Source organism: Brachyhypopomus gauderio, chromosome 7, assembly GCF_052324685.1.
Source record: "Brachyhypopomus gauderio isolate BG-103 chromosome 7, BGAUD_0.2, whole genome shotgun sequence".
Lineage (NCBI taxonomy): Eukaryota > Metazoa > Chordata > Actinopteri > Gymnotiformes > Hypopomidae > Brachyhypopomus > Brachyhypopomus gauderio.
The window spans coordinates 25,807,016-25,821,836 of NC_135217.1; positions in this window are offsets into that span (position 1 = coordinate 25,807,016).

The window sequence follows — 14,821 nt, forward strand, 5'->3', positions numbered from 1 at the left end:
AATATTTTGCAATAGTTACTGCATAACATACCATAAATATAGCATACTAAATAACAGGTATGGAGTTTAAGAGGTCAACAGTATGATGCTTATCAGTTTTTTTTGGTCCCTACATAACAGTGCCTACACTACACATTCTTGTGTGAATGAAGCTGCTCCAGGGGAATATGACCTGTGAAGAAAAACATTTCATCTTCAAACATTTATATTAATATAAGGAGGGCCTGCGTGTAGCCATGAGCTCCTTGTGTTGACGTACGTCCTCGTGAGTGAGCGTGAGCATCACAGTGATGAGGTACTGGTGAAAAAGGATTCTTGATTAAAATGAGAAAGTTGGCACTGAATGAGTTTACAAAGAATAGCAGTTGACAGTGCTTTTGCTGCTTAGTAAACACAGACACCCAAGCAAACAGCAGCAGCGCAACGTGTGTGTGGAGTTGACTCACTGTTCATAACAACCTTTGTGTCCATCCAGTCCCCATAAAGAAATCTGCTTTCGATCTTCTTAAAATCAAATGCTACCTCAACACAATAAATTCTCTTTTTCAGGAAAATATTCCCAGCATATCTGCGATATATTTTACACTACACACACATTTCCTAATCTCGTGTGAACATGTTTTCAAATCTCGCATGAATGGTTTGGCAATATAAATATAGTACAGCATATAACCACGGCCATATGTGTCCCATTAAAGGAGAGAGGAATGTGCAGGAAGGGGAAGGTGTTGAGTAATTCTCACGTCTTTTGAATTCTCACATCTTTTGAATTCTCATGCTGTCTTTAGAATTTATATCAAATTAAACGCCTTTTCATTCTTGCTATGTGTAATATGGGGTTCCTGAAGTAAATGCATCTGATTTAATCCATGTACCTACACAAAGATAATTACAAAATAATGATTGATTTTATCTTTTGCAATACAATAAGCATGCGACAATTAAGACTAGTTGGGATGAACTAGAGATTCACAAGGATTCTAACAATACACAGTTTTCAAAATAAAAGCACAGCACCAGTACTGCTTCCCAGTTAGCAAAGCGTTCAGTAGCATTAAAGCACATATTGGCTAATATGTTATTACGGTCACTCTTACAATGACAGACCTCACAGGCAGGACAAAGGACAAAAGAAAAGTATGAATGAGGTGAATGAAATCATTTCACCTGCAGCATTTTAATGAAAAGCGAGGAACGCTACAGGCACTTATAAGGGCAAAATGTGAGGGGAGGTGGGGTTAGTTGTGGGTGAGACGGGTGGAGGTGGAAGCGTGGGCCGGCGGGTGGAGGTTGAAGCGTGGGCCGGCGGGTGGAGGTGGAAGCGTGGGCCGGCGGGTGGAGGTGGAAGCGTGGGCCGGCGGGTGGAGGTGGAAGCGTGGGCCGGCGGGTGGAGGTTGAAGCGTGGGCCGGCGGGTGGAGGTTGAAGCGTGGGCCGGCGGGTGGAGGTGGAAGCGTGGGCCGGCGGGTGGAGGTTGAAGCGTGGGCCGGCGGGTGGAGGTGGAAGCGTGGGCCGGCGGGTGGAGGTGGAAGCGTGGGCCGGCGGGTGGAGGTGGAAGCGTGGGCCGGCGGGTGGAGGCGTCTTTTGTGTTTATGCAGCATCGGTGTTCTCGTCAAACGATATGCGATTTACTTTGCGTTTGACTAATAACACACAGAGCAGTTAATGTCAGTCTCTCCGGTCTGCAGGATGGTCCCTTTCTCCACTGTAACACACTCACGCAGTCTCTTTAAACACATTCATATATTCTATCTAATCAAATCGCTGGTGTAAAACTCACATATTTTTAAATACATCTAAAGAATCACGTGGCCTTAGTAAATCAGCGGGTGATTAATAAGCAGAGAGCAGGTGTAGCCAGGGGCGAAAGCATCAGGGCAGTGCAGGTTGTAAGACTCTCCACTGCCTCTGTGTGCTTGAACGAAGCGCTCTCCACGTATCAACACCAGCGTCGCTCTGCTGAGGGAGGACTACTCCTGGGTCTCAAGCAGGAGCCAATCAGGAGGCCTGCAGGCTTTTCTGCGCATGCTCCAGATCGCTAATAATGTCTGAATACGTGAGCCCTGTCATACCCCATTGAACCATATTATTGTCTAAATGTGTCATGTCAGGGTGTAGGGGTTTTGATAGAGGTTACTGCAGAGAACCATACTCCACTAAACATCTCAGAAAAATGAACCTTCAGCCATGTATTACGGATCAGCTGAACACTAGCAGCCCCATTGTTTGTTTTGAAAACACTGGCTAATTATACAGGAGTTGTGGTTAAAGACTTCTACTGTTCTGATCACAGTTGGCTGTCTCATCATATAATAGTCCAACAGGGCTCACATTTTAATGCTGACATCGCATCTAAAAATAAGCCCTACAGTGAAACCAGTGATTCTGATTTCCATCCACTGCATCAATCTTTAATCACACCAGAAACATTCCACTGAGGTTAATACGTGTATTTATAGACCATTTTAAGGAAGTATTTTAGTAAGCTGCAGTTACAGACAAGAACAGGATGGCTGGTGCTTAGTAGATTTGTTTACGTTTGTGAAGACTGACGTGTTTGCTTAATCAAAGTCCTGGCCACATATTCTGGCCCAGTTCTAGGAAGCATCCCATCTGCTTTGACAATCTGTTTTGATGGAATTTGGTTGTTTTTTGTTTCGCTCTCATCTAGGCTCAGTGTGTCTGCCTGAGGTGTCCGAGTTCTCACTTTATATAGTGCAATGAAAACCTGGGAAAGCGATCACAGTAAAGAATATGAACACACACCCTGCGCACAAAACCACAGTCTGGAATATTAGCACACCCTGAGCACAGCACCACAGTCCCGAACACTGTACCACAGGAGGAAGGAGCTTGCATGACATCAAGGAAAATCTGCTAATTTACTACTTCTGACATGCATATCTGATAGACAAACATCTATCTATCTACCTATGTATGCATGGATATATGCATATATACACTCACAGGCCACTTTATTAGGTACACCTGTCCAACTGCTCATTAACACAAATGTTGAATCAGTCAATCACATGGCTGCAACTCAATGCATTTAGGCATGTAGACATGGCCAAGACGATCTGCTACAGTTCAAACCAAGCATCAGAATGGGGAGGAAAGGTGATTTAAGTGACTTTGAATGTGGCATCGTTGCTGATGCCAGACGAGCTTGTCTGAGTATTTCAGAAACTGCTGATTTACTGGAATTTTCACACACAACCATCTCGAGGGTTTACAGAGAATGGTCCAAAAAAGAGAAATACCCAGTGAGTGGCAGTTCTGTTGACCCAAATGTCTTGTTGATGCCAGAGGTCAAAGGAGGATGGCCAAATTGGTTCAAGCTGATAGAACGGCAACAGTAACTCAAATAACCAGTCGTTACAACCAAGGCATGCAGAAGAGCATCTCTGAACACACAACACTTCAAACCTTGAGGCAGATGGGCTACAGCATCAGAAGACCACACCGGGTGCCACTCCTGTCAGCTAAGAACAGGAAACTGAGACTACAATTCTTACAGGGTCTCCAAAGTTGGAAAATATAAGATTGGAAAAAGAAGATTAAGCCCATTAGTACCAATTGAGCACCCTGTCAATGCCACAGCCTACCTGAGTATTGTTGCTGACCATGTCCATCCCTTTATGACCACAGTGTACCCATCTCGTGATGGCTACTTCCAGCAGGATAACGCACCATGTCATAAAGTGCGAATCATCTCAGACTGGCTTCTTGAACACAACAATGAGTTCACTGTACTCGAATGGCCTCCACAGTCACCAGATCTCAATCCAATAGAGCACCTTTGGGATGTGGTGGAACGGGAGATTCACATCATGGATGTGCAGCCGACAAATCTGCAGCAACTGTGTGATGCTATCATGTCAATATGGACCAGACTCTCTGAGGAATGTTTGTAGTACCTTGTTGAATCTATGCCACAAAGGATTAAGGCAGTTCTGAAGGTAAAAGGGAGTCCAACCAGGTACTAGCAAGGTGTACCTAATAGAGTGGCCAGTGATTATATATATATATATATATATACACAGACAGACAGACAAACAGACAGAGTTTTTAAACCTCTTGGTCCTGCACTTGAGAAGGAGCAGTCGGTCACTGAACAGCCTCCTCTGGTTGCTGATGACAGTGTGCAGAGGATGACTGGCATCGTCCATAATGCCCAGCAGTATACAATATATTGCCAAAAGTATTCGCTCACCCATCCAGATAATCGGAATCAGGTGTTCCAAACACAATCACCATGATCACAGGTGTATACAATTAAGCACCTAGGCATGTAGACTGTTTATACAAACATTTGTGAAAGAATGGGTCACTCTCAGGAGCTCAATGAATTCCAGTGTGGAACTGTGATAAGATGCCACCTGTGCAACAAATCCAGTCATGAAATGTCCTGGCGTCTTGTCCTAAATATTCCACAGACAACTGTCAGCTGTATTATAAGAAAATGGAAGTGTTTGGGAATGACAGCAACTCGGCCACGAAGTGGTAGGCAATGTAAACTGATGGAGCGGGGTCAGCAGATGCTGAAGCGTATAGTGCAAAGTCAGTCACTACAGACACCCAAACTTCATGTGACCTTCAGATGAGCTCAAGTGCACAGAGAGCTTCATGTAATGGGTTTCCATGGTCGAGCAGCTGCATCCAAGCCATACATCACCAAGTGCAATGCAAAGCGTTGGATGCTGTGGTGTAAAGCACGCCGCCACTGGACTCTAGAGCAGTGGAGGTGCGTTCTCTGGAGTGGCGAATCACGCTTCTCCATCTGGCAATCTGATAGACGAGTCTGGGTTTGGCGGTTGCCACGAGAACGGTACTTGTCTGACTGCATTGTGCCAAGTGTAAAGTTTGGTGGAGGGAGGATTATGGTGTGGGGTTGTTTTTCAGGAGCTGGGCTTGGCCCCTTAGTTCCAGTGAAAGGAACTCTGAATGCTTCAGCATACCAAGACATTTTGGACAATTCCATGCTCCCAACTTTGTGGGAACAGTTTAGAGCTGGCCCCTTCCTCTTCCAGCATGACTGCACCAGTGCACAAAGCAAGGTCCATGAAGACACATATGGAGTCTGGTGTGGATGAACTTGACTGGCCTCCTGACCTCAACCCGATAGAACATCTTTGGGATGAATTAGAGCGGAGACTGAGAGCCAGGCCAACCATCAGTATGTGACCTCACAAATGCCCTTCTGGACAAAAAATCCCCATAAACACATTACTAAATCTTGTGGAGATCCTTCCTATGTCCAAAGGGTGGATTAGGAAAGGGATGTCACTTAAACTCATATGTGGGTCATGGAAGGTGAGCTAATATATATATATATATATATATATATATATATATATATATATATATATATATATATATATATATATATATATATATATATATATAAACTATTTTGCCAAAAGTTATTTGCTCACCTTTCTTGACTACATGTGTGTGTGTGTGTGTGTGTGTGTTTGTGTGTGTGTGTGTGTGTGTGTGTGTGTGTGTGTGTGTGTGTGTGTGTGTGTGTGTGTGAATATATATGTACAGGTACAGGTGCAAGTTCTGTATATCACGAAAAGCAAACAAACCACCATACGTATACGTTAGGTTACTTTCTGAGTTACTCTGAACAGACAGCAGTGTGCAGGCATCCCAAGTTGCAAAAGTTGATTTCAGGGAGGTTACCCCCCCCGAGGTTAAATTGTTTTTTTTTTGTTTTTTTTAATTATTATTATTTTTTTTTTATTAAATGGCCCACCTCCACCCCCCCATCTTTGGAGGACAACTTTGTTTTTATGTACAGTTCATATAACAATTATAACAATATGCAAAGTGATAATTATTGGGGTTAGGTGGACCAAGAAAAGAGGGGGAGAGAAATAATAAAAAGGGAAAAGACAGAAGGGCAGGGGAAAAAAATTAATAAATAAATTAATAATAATAATAATTATTATTATTATTATTATTATTATTATTATATATAAAGAAAAAGAAAAAAAATACCCCAACCAGCTCGAATGACCACAGCAAAGTAAAGCAGAAAGTGTACCAAAGACATTTAGCACAAATGACTTGATGTATGTGTGAGTGTGTGTTTATGTGTAACCTAGTTGTGCAACATAGGATAAATGTACGGAATGTACTTACCAGCAAGGATAGAAAGCTGCGACAACATTCCCCCAGAGGCCAGAGGTAGGCAGAGAAAGACCCGGGAATCCCACCCGCCCTCGGCCCCCCCAGGAGCCGTGGAGCCCCAGGGCAGCACTTCCCAGTGACCCTCGCATGCCCGCCCCCACAGGCGGGAGAGTGAGAACCCCGGACTGCGCCCCCACAGCCAAGGAGTGCAGGTCCAGGGGAACCAGAGGAAACAGAGCCTCCCCCAGGATGCCCCCTCCCCCCGCTGTAGGCCGGTAGCAAAGCCCCAGCACCCCGCGCCCTGGAAAACCACCCACCACCCGGCAGGGCCCCCCTCCCGCCGAGGAGCCCCGAGCCACCCCGGACCACAACCGCCCAGGGGAGCGGACCAGCCGCCCCCACGCTGGAGCACCAGGCCGGGCCCCAGAACCCGAAGGCGCCCCCCTCCGGAGCGGAGCAGTAACCACAGGGGAGCAGCCGGAAGCGGACCGGGCACGACTCGCCCCCGACCCAGAACCAGCCGTCCTAACTCATATACTCAACTCATATATGCATTTGCCCCTATACACCTTATATATACCCACACCCATCCCCATACACATACACACACGTGCCCCCAAACTCACCTTCACATGTAGACCCTCACACATATACACCTACACGCACATGCACATTCATCCCAACATGACTTCCTCCACACATCCGACCACACCCATATACACTCTTGCGCACATGGGCCCACCCCTAAATGTGCCCACACCCCAATATATACACACATACCCATATATTCCCCCCAACATGTGCTCAATACTTAATAAATAATAAATAAAACTGAATTTCCTTCACTCAGGCTATATTTCAATATTTAAACCTTAAACTGTCAGATGAAACATGAATACCAGTTGCTTTACTGTTTTTGGCATGTCTGTGTTCACATGGAGGGATCGGTAGTTGGAGTCCTGTTTCTTTATTTGCTTATTTGCCTGTTTTTGTTGAGTGATTATTTGGTTGGTATAGTGTAGTGGGTAACAAGGCTGTGGGACTGTGGGACTCAGACCCCTGTGCCAGCAATCACACCAGGACTCCACCCTAATTATGCGGAATATGATCGAGACTGTAAGATCTGGGTGATGCTGTTTAATTTGTTTGTGTTTCTAAACACATAACCTGAATGTTGATCCTGTCCACCACTCAGTAAATTTGACTCTGCATTGCATTCATTATATTTGCACATAAGCAAATAGGTGTTTTCTCTTTACATCTGCAAACATCAAACTGTGTCATGTGTACTGTGATGGAGAATAGAGAGAAGTGTTTGCACAACATCTGTCATAAACATGTTTTACATGTTAAACCTTGTGCACTACAGTTGGTTCCGTGTGAGTAACAGCAGTAAACTATAGTAAAAAGGGGTAGAGAAAAATGTAGTGATGAAAACAAGATTTCCAAAGAAATGGGATGTTTGGACAGATCAGCTGTGTCAAAGACGTCTACATGTACACTACAGTATTGTAACGTGTATACATGTGCTTTACAGTGTTGTAAACATGAATACATGTGCACTACAGTGTTGTATCATGTGTATACATGTGCTTTACAGTGTTGTAAACATGAATACATGTACACTACAGTTTGGTAAAGACGTATACATGTATAGAACAATGTTGTATACATGTCTACATGTGCACTGCAGTTTTGTACACGTGTACATGTGCGCTACAATTTTGTAAACATGTATAGGCTACATGTGCACTACAGTTTTGTAAACATGTCTACATGTGCACTACAGCTCTGAATCTCTCCACATCTACTGTGGTCCACAGTACAGCACTCTGCCCAGCAGTTCCTGACCTCATGTCATCCTTGTGCACAGCCTAGAGATAAAGACACACATGTCTTTGATGTTTTGGCTCATCTGTGGGAGATTAATGTAAAATCCTTACAAAGCGATGTGGTCTCTACACCATGCTGGAGGATTCTGAAGTGTTGAAGTGTAAGATTAGCTGCTGCGTTACTAGTTCAATGATAAATGAACACGATAGGAATTCTTGTAGTTTTAACAGCAGATTGTTTACAGGTCAGTGCTCTCTCTGAACAGGCAAAAATATTCAAGCATTTTCCTATTTTTCTGCACCAAGTATCCATTCTCACTACAAAACAGAAACTTAACAACTGTGAATAAGGGAGTTTTTGCAGGCCTTGGAAAGTGAAGAGCTATATCGCAGATAGAAATGCATAGGTTTATAATAGATGGTGGTATTTTAACAAGAATTTCCAAGCCTCACTGGCAGGATGTGCTATATTATATGTTTATTCCAGGATGTGCTATATTATATGTATATTCCAGGATGTGCAATAATATATGTATATTCCAGGATGTGCAATAATATATGTATATTCCAGGATGTGCAATATTATATGTATATTCCAGGATGTGCTATATTATATGTATATTCCAGGATGTGCTATAATATATGTATATTCCAGGATGTGCTATATTATATGTATATTCCAGGATGTGCTATATTTTATGTATATTCCAGGATGTGCTATAATATATGTATATTCCAGGATGTGCTATATTGTGCTATATTTTATGTATATTCCAGGATGTGCTATAATATATGTATATTCCAGGATGTGCTATATTGTGCTATATTTTATGTATATTCCAGGATGTGCTATAATATATGTATATTCCAGGATGTGCTATATTATATGTATATTCTAGGATGTGCTATATTGTATGTATATTCCAGGATGTGCTATAATATATGTTTATTTCAGGATGTGCTATATTATATGTATATTTTAGTATGTGCTATATTATAAGCATATTCTAGGATACGCTATACTATATGTATATTCCAGGAGGCGCTGTACTATGTACATTATATTATAACCAGTGCAATATTATTTTAAACAGAGTGAAATAATTATGTGCAATACCTCTTTGGCTCGTATATTCTATTGTTTTTTTATTATTTATTATTATTAGCACTAGTTTAATCTTTGTAATCTGTATATATTCACTCTTTTTTCTCCTACTGTAATGATACTGCTGGAATCTTAGATAGATAGATAGATAGATAGATAGATAGATAGATAGATAGATAGATAGATAGATAGATAGATTGATTGATTGATTGATTGATTGATTGATTGATTGATTGATTGTATTAATGCCAAAAATTAGTGGTGTCAGTTCCAGGTTCAGAGATTAAAAGTCCTCACCAGGATTTTGCTCAAGCTTGCTAGATTTTCTAATTAGCAATCCAGGTAAAATTAGTGGAATCAACATAATCCAGGAAGCCTGAACAAAATCCTTATGAGGACTTTTAATCTCTGAACCTGGAACTGACACCTCTACCAAAAATGTCATCAGTGCATCTCGGAAGTACAAAGATGTAAAGGTGTAATATATTGTTACAAAACAAAATGTTTGTTAATGAATCCATTAGCATAAGATTAGCATAAGATCCAATTTTAGTATCCATAGAAACTTATTTTATTTTAAACTACACCTTCACTACTGGAATGAAAGGTGAAGCAGTTTAGAGTGAACACAGATTTAACTGTGGGAGGATTTTAACCCAAATGTGGGAGGGTTTAACCCAACTGTGGTTTAAGACAGCTGTGGGAGGGTTTATTCCAACTGTGGAAGGGTTTAACCCAACTGTGGTTTAAGACAGCTGTGGGAGGGTTTATTCCAACTGTGGTTTAAGTTTTAAGACAGTTGTGGGAGGGTTTATTCCAACTGTGGTTTAAGTTTTAAGACAGCTGTGGGAGGTTTAAGACATTTGTGGGAGGGTTTAAGACAGCTGTGGGAGGGTTTAAGACACTTGTGCAATGGCTGTGCATAAACTTCTTCTTCTTCTTCTCCTTCTTTCAAGCATTTAAGATTGGGTAAAAACTGTGAAGATTGTACCCTAACATATGTAGGTAAGGGCTGAACAGTTGGTTGAAAAATATCATCCAGAAATTAGGATATTATTTCTGTTTGGCAGGATAAGCAGATACAACGTTGTGGTTTTCAGGTAAAGCTGATCATACTGTTTACAGCTACAGGGCTGAGGGCAGAGTTTCATCATGGGTGAGTCGGTGTGAGTAAATTAACCGTAAACAAATAAACAATCAAGCAGAACAGGCAATCAGTTTTTCCAAATTCCTTTCTTTACATTCTTACTGGTAACCACCTTTGCATGCAATAGCCTGACAGCACAGAGTGATATAACAGAAGTTCACCCCAATTGTCCCAATGGAATAAGTGTGGCTGTCTGCGTGGATTCTGTCAGCAACTCCAACTTGTTCTTTAGATGTCCTAGCCCCCCACTCCATGATGCATCTCTCCCCACTGAAATGAAAGAGAGAAAGAGAGAAAGTTGTTTTGCTCTGGCATTTTTAATATTCTTTTGTATTCGCTGTTTGCAACTCCCTCTTTCGGAGAACAAAGTGGCAGAGTGTTTTTTAAAATGCAGAACTGCTTTGGTGGCGTGTGCTGCGTCTCCCCACTGAGAAGATGGTGCCTTCCTCCTCTCAGCACCTCCGTCTTCACTTCTTCCCTCATTCTCAAGCTCCTTCTTTTCACGCACATCTTCACTTTAGAGAAGTTTAGGGGGAGCAGGAAGTCCCCTCCCTTCCGTCTTTCATCTGTCTGCACAGTGAACAGGAGAGAGCATGTGTTGGAGCCTTCTGCAGCGCCCTGGCGCCACGCATCAATGGCGCGCGCTTTCCCAGACTACCCGCCTGTCACCGCGTTCCCGTCCCCACCTGGGCTGCAACGTCCCGCACGCGCTCAAAGACACGCGGACGCCTGTCTCACACTAACCAGCTACTGCCGCCGTCTCCACCGCCATGGGGCCTTTACCTGCAGCCTGGACCTTCACAATCATTTAGCAGCCGTCTGTATTCGGAAGTCGTTCAGTAATAAATATTTATATATTTATAATTTTCATTTTTTAAATTTTTATTGTTGTTGAGTTCTTGTACTTTTTTATATCTCTTACAAGAATAATTTATACAGGTTATTTCTTTGAAGATGCATGCAGACCTTTCAAATTGCCTTCCAGTAACTTCAGGGATTTTTTTTTCCAAATACTTTTACGCATAAGTAATTTAAGAAGAATGTTCGTTATCTCACATTTAGAATTTTCCAGTTATTCTTGCATTTCACAAATTACTAATTAATTGTATCAATTTCATAACTACTTATCCTTAACAGACCTTTTCGACTGTTTCACTGTTATTTCAATTATAATTACAAATGCCCAGAGCTGCCTGCTACAGCTGTCTAAACTACATACAAATATATCTGTGTCTTCTATCATTTGAGTTCTCAGAAAATTATATGTATGTCTCACATGACAGACACACCTTTCAAAAACGTACACAGTAATTGTCAGAAAGACAATAACACAAGGGTAGAACTTGTGTTTCTTCACCATACCAATAGTGCTGAAGCGTTAATGCAACAGGGAAACCTAGAGCTAAACACTGTATCAATCTGTGCACAATATACTTGTGTTCTGTTTCAAATTATGTTTGTATCTTGCTACCCCAAAGCTTCACTATAACACAGTTACTAAGCAGCCATCTGTTAGTGCAGCATAGTTATGAACAGACGTTCAACTTTGACCATTTTCTCTTTAATATTAAAACAGAGCACAGTACCATCTAGTAGTTTATGAAGGTCTCTGTTGTGTAATATGATATTTACAAGTCTGTTCCAAGGTTTATGAGTTTATGAGGTACGTGCACGTGTGTGTGTGTGTGTGTGTGTGTGTGTGTGTGTGTGTGTGTGTGTGTGGTGGAGGGGGAGAAGAGGGACTGAGAGATTATAGTCGTTTCCCAGGTGTTCCATTACATCATTAATTAAATAATGTAAATGCGAGTAAGACAAGGGCTGCACTGTCCTCAGCACGGTCTCAGGTAGCTGTACAGTCCACAGCACAGAATCGGGTTTGTCCTCAGAACACACTCAGGTAACTGTACTGTCCTCAGCACTGTCCTCATCCTCTTCCTGCTGGTGTCGTCCGACTAACAGCTCTCCCTGGTGGATCAAATCGGTAGACTACGAACACGCAAACAGTCCAAATTGGCCCCCAGGAGTGCTGGAATCAATCTAAGCTGAACAGAGCAGGAAGGGAAGGGTTAGGGTGTGGAGAAGGTAGAGGAGTGTCACACTACAGACACCATCACACACCTTCACTGGGATGTAACCAAACCTCTTGTGTAATGTCGTGATGCGTTAGATCTAATTCAGACTAATTTCACAGCGTTTGTTAATGTCTGTTTGGTTCATATAGGATTAATGGTGTACAGAATATCTTTTAGACTCCACAGAAGGTAGAGAAGGCATGTAGCTTCGTGGGAGAAGTATTTTTCTTACTGTGTCGCTGAGTCACTCTGAGGCTAAAACAACATGGATGGCTTCTATTTACATTTCTGCTCCCTTCCTCTCTTACCTTATCTGGGAGGATGTCGAGCATGCGAACACTGAACATTAGCCCATTAGCATCAGGGGCAGCTGTTAACTTTGCAGGATCCAACAGTGTCAAGTCAAGTAGGAAACAGCTAGGAAAAATACCTCTCACATGAACTTCAAGCTATATGCCTTTTCTACCTTCTGTGGAGGCTAAAATATATTCTGTACACCATTAGTCCTTAGCACCACACAGACATTAATAAACGCTGTGAAACCTTGCAGGATCCAACAGTGTCAAGTATCTCAAATTAAATACATTATTATAAAATACTCCAGGGCTGACACACTCAAACTATATATCAGGCAAGAGAAGACCTGCTCAAAGACCTGCTGTTAAAAGGGCAGACTCCTCAAACAAACTGCTCAAAGCAAGACCTGCATAAGAAGAAGACCTTCTCAAAAACATAGAGGAAAAAAAATTGTAGTTGCCACAAAGTTTTTCACGTAGGCGCTCTCCTGTACTTTGTTAAGCTAACCGATGGAGCATAGTTGGGTTGATCTGTTCAGAAGACAGCACACATCATTAGGAAGAGTTTCACAAACCTGTCCTGCCTCTGGGGAGTAGGTGACAGATCATCACAGCCCTGGGGTTTTACCTTCCCTTTAGAATATGTGAATCAAAGATGAGAACCTGAATAAAATAAGATGAAATACTTTCATACCACTTTTTTCCCGTCATTTTTCAAAAGTATAATTGTTCTCCCTGGTACGGGCCTGAATTTAACCTGCTCATTATTGAGGCTGGTTGTTCAGACAGATGGGTGAGGTGCTGTGGAGAAGACAAGAACAAAGAAAAGCAGAAGAACAGAGAACAGCAGAGCTATGGATGCTGGGATGGCAAGAATGAATATATAACCGCTATGGATGCTGGGATGGAATATATTATCACTTGCTGACCTTTGCATATCGCAGTGCATGGCTACATGGAAGAGCACGACCTACACCCAGGAGCATGAACTTCACCCAGGAGCACAAACTACACCCAGGAGCATGAACTACACCCAGGAGCACGAACTACACCCAGGAGCATGAACTACACCCAGGAGCATGACCTACACCCAGGAGCATGAACTACACCCAGGAGCACGAACTACACCCAGGAGCATGAACTACACCCAGGAGCACGACCTACACCCAGGAGCACGAACTACACCCAGGAGCATGAACTACACCCAGGAGCATGAACTACACCCAGGAGCATGAACTACATCCAGGAGCACGAACTACACCCAGGAGCACGAACTACACCCAGGAGCATGAACTACACCCAGGAGCACGACCTACACCCAGGAGCACAAACTACACCCAGGAGCATGAACTACACCCAGGAGCACGAACTACACCCAGGAGCACGAACTACACCCAGGAGCATGAACTACACCCAGGAGCACGAACTACACCCAGGAGCATGAACTACACCCAGGAGCACGAACTACACCCAGGAGCATGAACTACACCCAGGAGCACGAACTACACCCAGGAGCACGAACTACACCCAGGAGCACAAACTACACCCAGGAGCATGAACTACACCCAGGAGCACGAACTACACCCAGGAGCATGAACTACACCCAGGAGCACGAACTACACCCAGGAGCACGAACTACACCCAGGAGCATGAACTACACCTAGGGGTGTGAACACACGCAGCACCAGAAACTGAATAAGTGTCAAAATGGAGTCTTCGTAGCTGCCAAAGTCTTCAGAAATTGTAAGAGAAAATAACCCCCATGTCATCTGAAACTAAACGATTTTCAAGAGATTTTACATGTTTTACATAAAGCCACATTTAGAAGGTGTGCTGTTCACTGGGCGTGGCCTGGTCTGCAGACATCATGTGTGTCAGAAGACGCTACTTTTCCAGTGCTCCCACAGAAGATGAAGGGTTTCATTATCATTGTCTGAGAGGTCTTCGTTGTCTCCATAAGCCTCATAAGTTATGACTAAACCCTGTTCAACCGCATCAAACTCACTCTACTTATGGTTCATTATAAACCATAAAGAGAAAATAGGCCACTCCTCATTCCTTTCCCCTATATGTACACATGTAATTGTGCCTTTAATGGTTTATTTATTTGTCATTTCACTAACACACTACAGAAAGTGTGCATAAGGACTATGCTGGGGGCTTTTTAATGTGTAAGATTGTACCTACACTGTGAGCCATTCTGGGTCTCTGAGAGACATGTGCAGTGTGT